Source organism: Triticum urartu, chromosome 2A, assembly GCF_056163025.1.
Source record: "Triticum urartu cultivar PI428250 chromosome 2A, HENAU_Tu73, whole genome shotgun sequence".
In the NCBI taxonomy this organism is placed as follows: Eukaryota; Viridiplantae; Streptophyta; class Magnoliopsida; order Poales; family Poaceae; genus Triticum; species Triticum urartu.
Genome location: NC_141874.1, coordinates 78,572,710 through 78,586,511, shown reverse-complemented (window position 1 = coordinate 78,586,511; position 13,802 = coordinate 78,572,710). Strand labels below are relative to the sequence as shown.

Sequence of the window (13,802 nt, the reverse complement as noted above, 5' to 3'; positions counted from 1 at the left end):
GGGCTGCACCTTCTCATGTTGCAGACTTTTCAGACGACGAGTAAGGTGCTTTTAGGTCGTGGTTCTATACTCAGTGATGCCGTTGGAGTTAATGGACCCATTTATCTTCCGAGCCTTCCGCTGTTATCGTTATTAGATGGCCTTAAGCCATATTTATTGTAATAAGTTCTCTTTGAGACATCGATGTAATAAGTGTGTGATTGCAACTCTGCTATAAATCCTTCGAAGTACTGTGTGGTGTCAGCATTACTGATCCAGGGATGACACCGGAGCATAGTAGACTTGATCCATTCGGGTCGGGTCGCTACAAAGATGGTATCAGAGCACACGCTGACTGTAGGACACGACCACTAAGTTAAAGCCATAGATCACCATTCTCTTCTCATTTTCTAACTCCTCATCTTTTCTACTCTTTTAGGATGACGGACACGAAGATTAAGTACGCTCAACCGGATGAAGGCACACCTTTTGGATTTCACCTGAAGGAAGTCACCAAGTACCTGAACATTGGATTACCAATCTTCACGGGAACCTTCAACGCCACTCTGCCTGAAGAGGAGCGCTGGAAGATTCAAGCTCATGTTTCGGGAAGGACATTCGCACCAATCACGAAGCCCATAGATAGTGTCTTCAATGCACCAACCTGGAGTCTGGGAAGGAGCATGGCAGCTCATATCACCATGGGACGCATTGGAGAAGTTTATCAAGAAGACCTCAAGGACACTATCTACCAGATTTGCGGACGCCGAGATGAACAATGGGAGTTAGTCAGCACCAAGAAGGATAGATCCATTGCATCTTTCATCCAGGAGTTAAACCAGCACATTCGACGCCACGAGAACCAGATGTGCAATGATATGATAGAGTTGAACAATGCGAAGGAAAGGATCATCGAGCTAGAAGGAGAACTGAAGTCTACATGCAAGGACTACATGGATGAGATCATAGCTCTAGCGAGACACAATGGTGATCATAAGCAGGAGATTGAAGAACTCAAGAGGAAGTTAGCATCCAAGGAGGAAGACGAGTACGTCGCATGTCCGGACAACTACATCATCATCGACGACACCGATTCGGATCCAAGTGAACCCGACTTTGAAGACGAAGCTGGAGCAGATATCATGGAGTCTTCCACTGGTTCAAATTTCTAGATGACCACCAGATAGTAGTAGTATTCCCCCATGTAAACACAATAGTTCGAGCACTTTTGCGATAGTTAGACCATTTGTAAGCCCTTGTTTGATTGAATGAAGTGATTTTGTGTGCATTTGCTCATGTGCATTGGGGTAGTGTTTTCCCTTTAGACCTCACTATATTCTTAATTCTCGTCTTTTCTAAACCCTCAGATGCCTCCGAGACGTGACAATGGATTCCCACCGGAGCTCACTCAGTTGATCCAGCAGCAGAATCAATTGATGCAGATGTTAGTCCAGAACCAGCAAAACAACAACCCACCACTACCACCACTACCTGTTGACCACTTAGCCCGTTTCCTTAGGCTAAATCCACCGGTGTTTTCCAGTAGCACCGAGCCAATAGTAGCAGACTATTGGCTCCGCAAGATAGGAAGGGAGTTGACCACTGCAGGATGCACGGATGGTGAGAAAGTGAAGTTTGCCGCTCACCAGCTTGACGGACCCGCGGCAGCATGGTGGGAGAATTTCACAGCCACTTACCCAGTTGACACTGTCACATGGGATCAGTTTCAGCAAGCTTTCCGCACTGCCCATGTTTCAGCAGGAGCTATGGCCATGAAGAAGCGTGAGTTTCGCAACTTGCGCCAAGGAGGAAGGACAGTTGGCCAGTACGTTGACGACTTCAGCAAGTTAGCACGTTATGCCCCAGATGACGTTGCTACGGATGCAGCTAAGCAGGAGAAGTTTCTGGAAGGACTAAATGATGAACTAAGCATGCAGTTGATGGTAGCACGTTTCAACAACTACCAGGAGTTGGTAGATCGTGCCATCATGATTGAAGGAAAGCAACAGCAGATTGAGAACCGCAAGAGGAAATATGGACAAGGGAAGTATAACTCTGGAGCCCAGCAGAAGCCTCGTTTTACCCCTAAACCGGGATTTTAGTTTCAGCATACCCATGGAGGAGGTAGTTCGCACAACCATAATGGCCACAAGAATTGTAATGGGAATGGAGGAAGCAACGGCCAGAACCGGACCACCCCATCGACCTCAACCAAGAGAGATCTGAGTCAAGTCACTTGTTTCAAGTGTTCGAAGACCGGACATTATGCCAATGAATGTCCTGAAGGCCAGAATGGAAATGGCAATGGAAGCTCTGGGAAGAAGCCGAACCTTTTCAATAGAGGACAGGTGAACCACATTAATGTGGAGGAGGTTGAAGATCAGCCTGATGCAGTAATCGGTAAGTTTTTGGTTAAGTCATTTACCGCACTCGTTCTTTTTGATACTGGTGCATCGCATTCATACATATCAAGGGGATTTGTGGAAAAGTATAGCCTGCCCACTAGGATTCTTAAAACGCCTATGCTAGTAAGCTCGCCAGGAGCAGAGTACATGGCCAGACAAGGATGTTTCCAAGTGCCATTAAGTATAGGAAGGCATGTTTTCCCAACGGATTTAATTATTCTGGAGTCCCAAGGTCTGGATGTGATTCTTGGTATGGATTGGCTGTCGATGTATGGAGGAAACATCGATTGCGCCAGTAAGACAATTTTTCTTACCACACCAGAAGGAAGAAGGATCAAGTATGTATCCCGGCATGTGCCAAACAGGACACAAGTAAACTGCCTAACAGGAGTTGTGCAAGAAGAAGTACCAGTGGTAAAGGATTTTCCTGATGTATTTCTTGAGGAATTACCAGGCATGCCACCGGATAGAGACATTGAGTTTTTGATTGAGTTATTGCCAGGTACAGGCCCAATATCGAAGCGACCGTACTGGATGCCAGCAAAGGATTTGGTGGAAATTAAGGATCAGATTAAGGAGTTATTGGATAGAGGTTACATTCGCCCAAGTTCTTCGCCTTGGGGATCACCCGTACTTCTAGTGGAAAAGAAGGATGGATCATTAAGGATGGTTGTTGATTATCGAGGATTGAATGAAGTAACCATCAAGAATAAGTACCCACTGCCAATGATTAATGATCTGTTTGATCGTTTGCAAGGAGCTAAAGTGTTTTCCAAGATCGATTTGCGATCAGGGTACCATCAATTGAAGATTCGAGAGCAGGACATACCTAAGACAACATTCACCACAAGATATGGACTGTATGAGTATACCGTTATGTCATTTGGATTGACTAACGCACCTGCCTATTTTATGAACCTGATGAACAAAGTGTTTATGGAGTTTTTGAATAAGTTCGTCGTAGTGTTCATTGATGACATCCTGGTTTATTCAAAGAATGAAGAGGAGCATAAGGAACATTTGCGTTTGGTTTTGGAGAAGCTAAGGGAACATCAGTTATATGCCAAGTTCAGCAAATGTGAGTTTTGGTTAAAGGAAGTTGGATTTCTTGGACATGTTATATCCGGAGAAGGTATAGCAGTTGACCCCACTAAGGTTGAGACCGTAACCGAATGGGAATCACCAACAACAGTTGGAGAGATTCGGAGTTTTCTTGGACTCGCAGGATACTACCGGAGATTCATTGAGAACTTTTGAAAGATTGCAAAGCCTATGACTGAATTGTTGAAGAAGGATACTAAGTTCAATTGGACTGAGGAGTGTGAGGCTAGTTTCCAGGAGTTGAAGAAACACTTGGTTACCTCACCAGTATTGATTTTGCCAGATCAGACCAAGGATTATGAGGTGTATTGCGACGCTTCACGTCGAGCACTTGGAGCAGTGCTTATGCAGGAAGGAAGAGTTGTTTCGTATGCTTCACGACAACTGAAGCCTCATGAGTTGAATTATGCCACGCATGATTTGGAGTTAGCAGCCGTAGTGCATGCCTTGAAAACGTGGAGACATTTCCTCATTGGAAATCATTGTGAGGTGTACACGGATCACAAGAGTTTGAAGTACATTTTCACTCAGAAGGAGTTGAACCTCAGACAAAGGAGATGGTTGGAGCTCATCAAGGATTATGACATGAGATTGCATTACCATCCCGGAAAAGCTAATGTAGTAGCTGACGCTTTGAGCCGTAAGAGCCATGTCAACACCCTAGTGACGGGAGAAGTACCAAAGGAGTTAGCAGAAAACCTTCGTGAGCTATGTTTGGAAATAGTTCTCAGAGGCTATGTAGCAACATTGGAGATTCAGTCAACATTAATGGATAAGATCAGAGAAGCTCAGAAATCTGACAAGGAGATTGCTGCTATAAAAGAGAAATTGAGCGAAGGAAAAGCAAAGGGATTTCGTGAGGATGAGCACGATACCTTATGGTTTGAGGACCGTGTTTATGTGCCAAATGACCCGGAGATCAGGAAGTTGATTTTGCAAGAGACACATGATTCACCGTATTCGATTCACCCAGGGAATACCAAGATGTATTTGGATTTGAAGGAAACATTCTGGTGGACCGGAATGAAGAAGGATATTGCAGCATATGTAGCAGTTTGTGACGTATGTCAGAGAGTAAAGGCAGAGCATTAGAAGCTAGCAGGATTGTTACAACCATTGCCGATACCCGAATGGAAGTGGGATAAGATAGGCATGGATTTTATCACAGGACTACCCAGGACGAAGGCAGGCTATGACTCGATATGGGTAGTAGTTGATCGTTTGACGAAGGTAGCACATTTTATTCCAGTTAAGACCACTTACACCAGTGCTAAGTTGGCGAAGATATACATGACCAGGATCATTTGTTTGCATGGAGTTCCGAGGAGTATCGTATCAGATAGAGGAACTCAATTTACCCTCAAATTTTTGGAATCAGTTGCATGAAACTTTAGGAACCAGACTAGAGTTCAGCACAGCTTTTCATCCGCAGACAGATGGACAGACCAAGAGAGCCAATCAGATTTTGGAAGATATGCTGAGAGCTTGTGCACTAGATTATGGATCTAGCTGGGATGATAACTTGCCGTATGCGGAATTTTCTTATAACAACAATTACCAAACCAGTTTGAAGATGGCACCTTTCGAAGCTTTATACAGAAGGAGGTGCAGGACACCGTTGTCATGGGACGAAGTTGGAGACCGTCAATTCTTTGGACCAGATTTGATTAAGGAGTCTGAACAGAAAGTTAAGTTGATTCGCGATAGGCTGAAGGTAGCCTAGTCCAGGCAGAAGAGCTACGCAGATTCTAAACGCAAGGAGACAGTCTACGAAACCGGAGACAGAGTTTATCTCTGAGTATCCCCACTTCGAGGAGTTAAGCGCCTTGGAGTTAAGGGAAAGTTAGCACCGCGTTTCGTTGGACCGTATAAGATCTTGCAACGTATGGGAGAAGTCGCTTATAAGTTGGAGTTACCAGAGGGACTGTCAGGAGTTCATGATGTATTCCATGTTTCCCAGCTGAAGAAATGTCACGCCGAGATGGCGGAGGTACCGCTAAGAGATACAGTACCGCTTGAAGCGATTCAGTTGGAGGATGACTTAACATATGAGGAGAAGCCAGTCAAGATTCTCGATTATGCCAGCAGAGTTACCCGCAGCAAGGTTATCAAGTTTTGCAAAGTTTAGTGGAACCACCACTCAGAGGATGAAGCCACCTGGGAAAGAGAAGAAGATTTGCTCAAGGACCACCCTCACCTATTTTCTAGCCATCCTGAATCTCGAGGGCGAGATTCATCTTAAGGGGGGTAGGTTTGTAACATCCCAAATTTGCAATTTGGAATGTTATACACTAGATCATCATGCATAGCATATTTTCATGCATTTTGGTTGATCCTAGAAATTTCACGCAACTCAAGGACCCACGGAGAGAGTTGGAGATTTCGTTATTTTCATATTTGAGTTCTCTCAAATTTTGGAAAAGAGGGTCATTTGATTTATTTATTTCATCTTCAATTATTTTTTCCAATATCAAAAAAAATGAGATAGGGAATAATATGACTTTCCCAAAGTTAGGAAAAATGAAGATCTAATGAATAAATCAAATTTTGGTTTTGCCGGAGTTTTGTTTGCTTTTTATTTGGATAGGGAAAAATGCGCGTTTTCAAAAATTGCATTTTAGGCCCGGAGAAAAGTTCATTTTGTTCGACTCATTTTTAGGAGTCGGGGAAAATTTACTTTAGAATTTTTGGAGTTCGTTTAGTTTCTTTTTCTTTGTTTTTCTGCGCGCGTAACCGATTTAAAAAAAAGGGACGCAGGCCCAGCCGCCTGGGCCAAGACCGGCCCAGCCGCGCGCGCCAGCCGCCAGCCCCGCCGCCAGGCCGAGTCCCAGCGGGACTCCAGCCGCCGCGGCCTCCCCTTGCCCCTTCCCCAAGTCTCTAGCCCCCCCCCCCCACCTATATAAATACCCCCATAACCCCCCCTCTCCCCACACCACCCCAAGCCCTAAGCCGCCGCCGCCGCCTTAAGCCGCCGCTGCCGCCCTAAGCTGCCGCCCGGAGCCCCGCCTCCCGAGGTAGCCGCGCCGCCTCTTCTTTTCCCCGGTTCGGTTTTTCTTAAAAGAACCGTTCCGTTTCTTTTCCGTTTTCTTTCCGATTTTTCTTTTCGGTTTCTTTTCGAAAAACCCTAGATCGGTTTTCGTTCTTCTTTCGGAACGTTCGTCTCAACGAATGTGATCACCGATTTTTTCCCGGTTAACGACGCCCGTTCGTTTAACCGTTCGTCTTTCTTTTCGTCGGATTTATTCCGCGATCGTGATCTCAGATCCGATCTTCGTTCTAGTCTTTCTTCCCGCTCGTTTATCAGAATTAGGTGATTCAAGCGCCTGGAGTTTCGTTTCGAAACCGCCGTTCCGACTAATCAACTTGAACAAGTTTTTGCCACAATAAAATTTGACCTAGTTTCAACTTGCTAGAACCGAGTTGTTTTCTTTCGCCGTTTGTTTTCCGTTTCTTTGTTTGGTTCGTTCTTTCTTTGCAACCGGAGTTCTTAAGTTAAACTTCCTGGTTCGTTCTCTTGCTCGAGTTTTACCTGTGCATTAGATGAGTACTTATTGTGTGCTTGTTGTTTGTCTGCGATAGATCACCCGGATTGCGCCGCTTGTTACTTCGAAACCCTAGGTCTCGCGGATCATCAGCAAGGCAAGTAACACTTTGATCATACCTTTTCTACAACCCATGTTTTATTGCATTAGACCCAACCTCTCACATTGCATGATTAGGATCTAATTAAATTGTGGGATGGGAAGTAGGTGAGGTAGTACCTATTACCTGTATTATTATGAAACCTTTGGGACTTTTCAGACGACGAGTAAGGTGCTTTTAGGTCGTGGTTCTATACTCAATGATGCCGTTGGAGTTAATGGACCCATTTATCTTCCGAGCCTTCCGCTGTTATCGTTATTAGATGGCCGTAAGCCATATTTATTGTAATAAGTTCTCTTTGAGACATCGATGTAATAAGTATGTGATTGCAACTCTGCTATAAATCCTTCGAAGTACTGTGTGGTGTCAGCATTACTGATCCAGGGATGACACCGGAGCACAGTAGACTTGATCCATTCGGGTCGGGTCGCTACAGCCTCGGGCCTCCTTTTATAGCTACAAAGGGGTCGCCACCGTGGCACACATTAGGTGGAAAGGTGTATAGTGGCTGAGTTTATCCTCTGGCTGCGTCGGACAAACACATTTAAAGCGCTACCGACGTGACCTGCTTGCTTTATCGGGGACGGCAAGGAAGCTTGTCCCAGCTGTCGCCGCCTCGCCTGGCCCCGACACGCGTCCGAGCTGAGGAGGCGTTGTAGCGCCACGTTGGCTGGCTACTAGGCTGGCGTGGTGGCAGAGTCTTCACGAAGATCTGCATGCCACCACGCAGGTGCTTGCTGAGTCGGTGTGGAGGCCGCACACTGCCACGCAGATGCCTGCCCAGCTGGTTGAGCTAGCAGCTGCATGGGAGCGGTGGTGGAGTCTTGGCAGACGTGGGGCCTGGCTGCAGTCCCGCAGATGTCCTCGGCAAGGGTCTTGCCGGGGGCCCAACAAGGGTCTTGCCGCGGCAGCGCGGTCATCGTCGTTAACGATCTTGCCGGGGGGTCTCGTGGATTTCCTTGGAAAGGACCTTGGCAGGGATCGTCGTCTTCTGGTCCTCATCTGATCTTGTGTTTTTATGATCTCCACAAATATCTGCATGCCACCATGGAGGTGCCTCCCGAGCATTGGTTCCAATGTGGGTGATGGCATTGGAACCCCTTGGCTCAAGGGCGGCGCGTTCTGCCGGGATTGGGCAAGTTGCCCCGACAAGGCTCTTGCCGGGGCTGCGGAGGCTGCCCCGGCAAGGGTCTTGCCGGGGGAGTCCACCTCGCCCTCTTTCTCTCTGTGCCTCTGGCCTTGGCGTTGCTTCGGTTGTCTCGTGCTCCGGCATCCCTCCACTGCCCTGCTCAGTGTGGCCGCGGGCATGGCTCTGACTGCCCATGCACAAGTAAAGGGGTACAAAGGAGAGCCCCTTCTTTTGTACACCGACAGGAGCCCCCGGGCCTGGGCCACACATAAGCGCGACACGTTGTTTGGCTAGGCCCAGAATGGTGCGCGGGCACGTGGGGCAGATTTTTACTTGTAGTAACTCCTTCGCTCGCTGCGCTTCCCCACGACCCGCATTGAACGCGCGACGTGGAGGTTCATGTGTGACGTGGGGGTCATGTGTGGGGCGGTTTCCGCACGCATGCGTCATGACGGCCCACGCCTTCCACATAAAAAGAGGAAAACGCAGAGGCGTGGCTCATTTACTGAGTGGACTCGGGTCGTGGTCTTCAAGGCGCCCGCGCCCCATGATCACAGGGTGGAGAGCGGTCGTTGTCGGTGTCAAAACCGGTAGATCTCGGGTAGGGGGTCCCAAACTGTGCGTCTAGGATCGATGGTAACAGGAGACGGGGGACACGATGTTTACCCAGGTTCGGGCCCTCTCTATGGAGGTAATACCCTACGTCCTGCTTGATTGATCTTGATGAATATGAGTTTTACAAGAGTTGATCTACCATGAGATCGTAATGGCTAAACCCTAGAAGCCTAACATGTATGACTATGGTAATGAATATCCTTTCCGGACTAACCCCTCCTATTTATATAGACACTGGGGGGATCTAGGGTTTACATCACTACAAAAAAAAATACACTTCCGTGATCATACGTGTATGTCACAGTAGGTCGCTTTTTTTGTCATGCATGTACATCCATGACAAATTTATGACAGAATCAAGATAGTCATACCTGTGCTGCCATAGAAGTGTTCCATGACATTACCAAAATTATCATCACGGAAGTGTCCACTTCCATGACGATAAATCGCGCGTCACAGAAGTGCTTTCGTCAAGGGTGACCGACACGTGGCATCCATCGTAACGGAACGCCGTTAAGCTATCGGGTTGGGTTTTGGATCCGATAACCCGTTAACAGCCCCGACCAATGGGGAATTTCCACGTGTCAAATGATCATTGGCTGGAGAAAACACGTGTCGGCTCATCGTTGGGACAGATGTCATCCACTCATTGGACAGAAGGCGCCTATGATACGTCGACACGAGGCACGGCCCAACAGAGGCCCATTCCTGTGAAAAGGCCGGCCCGTTTGACTTGGTCAAAAGGTAGCGGGCCGGCCCATGGAAAGCCTGTTAACAGCCTATTCGCATATAGCCCATTTACAGCCCGTTACGCCCTAACCGAATTAGGCCCAGTGCCATCGGCATAGTTGTACGGACACCGTCGGGATAGGTCCTATGCCGACGGCCTTTCTATGCCGACGACCTCCCGGGCTACGCCGACGTATATGTTGCCGACGGACCTATGCCGACGGGGGCCGTCGGCATAGGCCTGTCCCGACGACATAGCAGGGCTATGCCGACGGCCAGGGCCGTCGGCATAGGGTGCGATTCCAGTAGTGACGGCCGCCGGCATCTCCACCGGACGACCTTCTTCTACTGCAACACCACGGGGTTCATGGTGTCGCTGCTCATCATCGTGCTGCTCCTGGTCCGGAGGCTGCAGAGCCGGTGCTCTGCGCCATGGTGCAGCTGTGCGAGCTCATCCTGGTTGTGCTGCTCGGCCTCCTGGGGGCCTACGTGACCGGGAGCTACGGGAATGCGGGCTCCTCTGCCAACGTCATCGTGCTGATCGACCTGGTTCTCGTCTACATCTTCCTCATGATGATGGTGTTGGTGGTTGTCTCGAATCCTCTCGTGGTGGTGATGCTACTGTGCTTGCTCGGCCTCATCGGCGCGTACGCGACCGGCAGCTGCCGGGACATGGTCACCACCGTCAAGCTCATAGCCTTGCCGGCTGCTACTTTGGTGTACGTGGTAATTCACGTGGTCTTCTTCACGCTGGAACACAAGGAAATGAGCAACAAGGACAACAGGAAGCTGGAGAAGAGGCGCAAGCGGCTGCTGCTTCTCGCCATCCTGGTGGCTACCATCACCTACCAAGCTGGACTGACACCGCAGGAGGGCTTCTGCACGGAGGGGCACCATGCGGGAGACCCCATCATGGCCGACACATATGGGGTGAGGTACCAAGCGTTCTTCTACTGCAACTCGACGAGTTTCATGGTGTCCATCACGCTCATCATCCTGCTTGTGAACCCGAACTTGTATAAGCCGGGCATATGGTGCTACGCGCTATATGTGTGCATGGTGAATTGGTGATCGCCCTGTTCGGCCTGATGGGCGCCTACCTCAGCGGGACTACCTCAGCAGCATCATGTACGTCTTCGTCCTGGTCGCCGCGGCAATCACGCTGATTGCCATCACGGTCATGGCGCTGCTGGTCCTGCTCATATTCGGCGATTCCAATGGAGAAGAAGACCGCAACTCATAACGGCCAAGTCTAGCCGGTGATAGGGAAATGAGGCGACAACACAAGAGCGGGAATAGTGCCAGGCGGAAGTACATGATGGTGATGGTGATCCTTGCGGCGAGCGTCACCTACCAGGCCGCCATGAAGCCGCCCGGTGGCGACCATGGGGGGAACGCCGTAATGCGGCTTAGCAACCCGCTCCGGTACAGCGCCTTCTTCTACTGCTACTCGACCTTGTTCGTGGCATCGGTCGTCGTCATCGTCCTGCTGCTGCAGGAGTCTCTGCAGAACAATGTCTTCGTGCTCTATGCCATGAACACAGCAATCGTGCTAGACCTGCTCGGCCTCCTCGGGGCGTACGCCGTCGACAGCAGCCGAGGGTGCAAGGCGACGGGGTACGTCATCACGCTGTTCGCCGCCGTGCTCGCCTACATCGCCATCCACCTCGTGCTTTGGTTCCTGGGCAGGAGAGCCCGGGACAAAGTAAATAATAGTTCTGCCTGTGAACCGGAGGCTCAGACAAAGAGCTCAAACAATTGTTAGTAGTGATACTGATGATCTGTAGGAACTAGCTAGACTGACAGTTAGCGAATCTCTTCACATATTTATATACCCTATTGTATAAGAAAAGGGAAAAATCATGTACTCCCTCAATGTTTACTTAAAAATTGCAATCATTGAATCGATGAGTATAGTGCCCACAAGGCGACAACTCAAAGGCCAACGAAAGACCAAAATGTCAAATGTCGCCTCATTGTGTGGTGCCGATGAGCTTCCGATCTCTCTTCACAACGGCTCGTAACATAACTAGTAATGTAGATGCCACATAAGCAAAAATAATGAGATGACAAGTAGTTACGGTCAGTTTGGATGGTGACCTAGCCCTCGTGCCAGGAAGTTTTCTGCTGCCTGGCATGGACATCAAATGTGAATTTTTTCTGCCTGACCATGCTAGTGTGGCAACCAAGCGTTTGGTTTGGTCCCTCGCCTGGTAAAGCATCAACGTCCCATCATACAGTCCGTGAATCATTTTTTTATCATGCAAAGTTCCATCCAGGTTGCTATTTAGCTCGTGGCCACAGGCCCAGGCTTCCGAACTAGATCGCCTGGCCCAGCCTACTTAGAGTGCCTCGAGTTCTGCCCAGGCTAATTACAAATTTACAATACAAGGAGTCCACGCTACGCAAGTTCTCTTTTTCATAGGGCAGCAACCGAACAACCACTAGTAGAATCCAGGGACAATTCCAGGCCAGGCAATACATGACGAGGATGCCAACCAAACTGACCCTTAATAACACTAGTAGAAAAGAGGGCTTTGGTCACAGCTCAATGTACACATTAGTCCTGGTTGCATTACGAACCAGAACTAATGTGAGCATTAGTCCCGGTTGGAGCGGCTAGGCCGTCGGGAAGGCATTAGTCCCGGTTCAAATGGGACCTTTAGTCCCGGTTTGAGACACGAACCGGGACTAAAGGGTGCGATGCCCTTTAGTCCCGGTTCGTATCTCAAACCAGGACTAAAGATTAGAGCTTTAGTCCCGGTTTCAGACATGAACCGGTACTAAAGGGTGCGATGTCCTTTAGTCCCGGCTCGTGTCTCAAACTGGGACTAAAGGGGTTTGTGTCTCAAAAACTCTACCCCCCCTCCCCCCCCCATGTATCGGCATTTTAGTTTGGAAAAAAACAAAAGAAAATGATAAAAACTTCAAAAAAGAAAATCTTTCGACATGTAGTTATATTACTACATCTACTAGTTAGGAAAAGTAAAAAACTTAAATCTGGACATCTACTTGTTTCGTAGTTAATGTGCTATCTATTTTCTGTTACACCTATGCATCATAACTAATGTTGTTCCTACCTTGTTTGCTGTCTTGGTAGGCAAATTTTGAGATGAACACGGACTCGGAGACCATCAACACTGCGTGCAAAGATATTCTACAGAAAAATTCAAAGAGCAGACGCCATCAGATCAAGAAGAAGTATTTTGATACCGTAGCCGGAAACAAAGTCAGCATCAAGTCTACGGTGCCAGATCTGACGGATGGTGAATGGCAAGCTCTGGTGGAGATGTGGTCTACCCCAAGACACAAGGTTTGTCTCTGCTTTGTTTGCTGCTTTATGTTTTGCACATGATATGCTAGTGCAAGATAATGCTGACAATATGATTTTTTGTAGGAAACCTGTGTGTCGCACAAGATGAATCGAGAAAAAGTCGTTTACAATCAGAGAACTGGTTCGAGGCACTACACAGCACACATTTTTCTCACTGTGAGAACTTTTCTCTAGAGACCTTACCATTTGATCCTCGTTGAATAACATTTATGATTCTTGCTGAATAAAATTTTGATTTTTGTTGAAAAACATTTCAGAAAGAAGAGCATAAGGGTGAGGAGCTGTCTGTGATTGACTTGTTTAAGGCCACCCACAACAGCAAGAAGCACGGGTTTTCGGAGCCAGTCAAGACTGCTATGGTAAGTCACTCCATGTTTTGTCCAACCAGTTCAAACTTTTGTCTAGAAACCTCAGCCTTGTTTGATTCACAGCTAGCTTTGATGTTGTTTGATGCTATTTGATTCGGAGCCAGTCAAGAACACACACTATGTTCCATGCTTTGATGTTGTTTGATAGTTCAACAAAGATATCAGAACTTGTTGTAGCTATTTGTTGCATTTTTATGATATGATGAAATTTGATCTGAATGTTAGTTTGATGATCGACTCACTCGGGAAGCCATCTTATATAGAACCACCATTCGAGGCTTGATGAAGCATCATATTGTTCCAATTGCATGTCTCCAGGTCACATAAGTTACTAGTCAAATAATGCTGTCAAGTTACTAGTCATCATCTTCTTTTGTTTGAGTTTGAGTAAAATATCTATGTATAGATTTTGTGTGCTGGTTTGGTTACTTCAAATAATCCATTTGTGTGTTGGTTTGGTTTCTCTTGCTTGGGTTGGTTTGCAAAATGTGAAATAGATC

At 47.7% G+C, this 13,802-nt stretch overlaps 1 pseudogene; it reads left to right on the top strand.

Annotated features, from left to right (window-relative positions):
- Positions 1-9,814: 9,814 nt before the first annotated feature.
- The window catches only part of LOC125535068 (uncharacterized), a 71,671-nt pseudogene continuing 67,683 nt past the window's right edge, over positions 9,815-13,802 (top strand).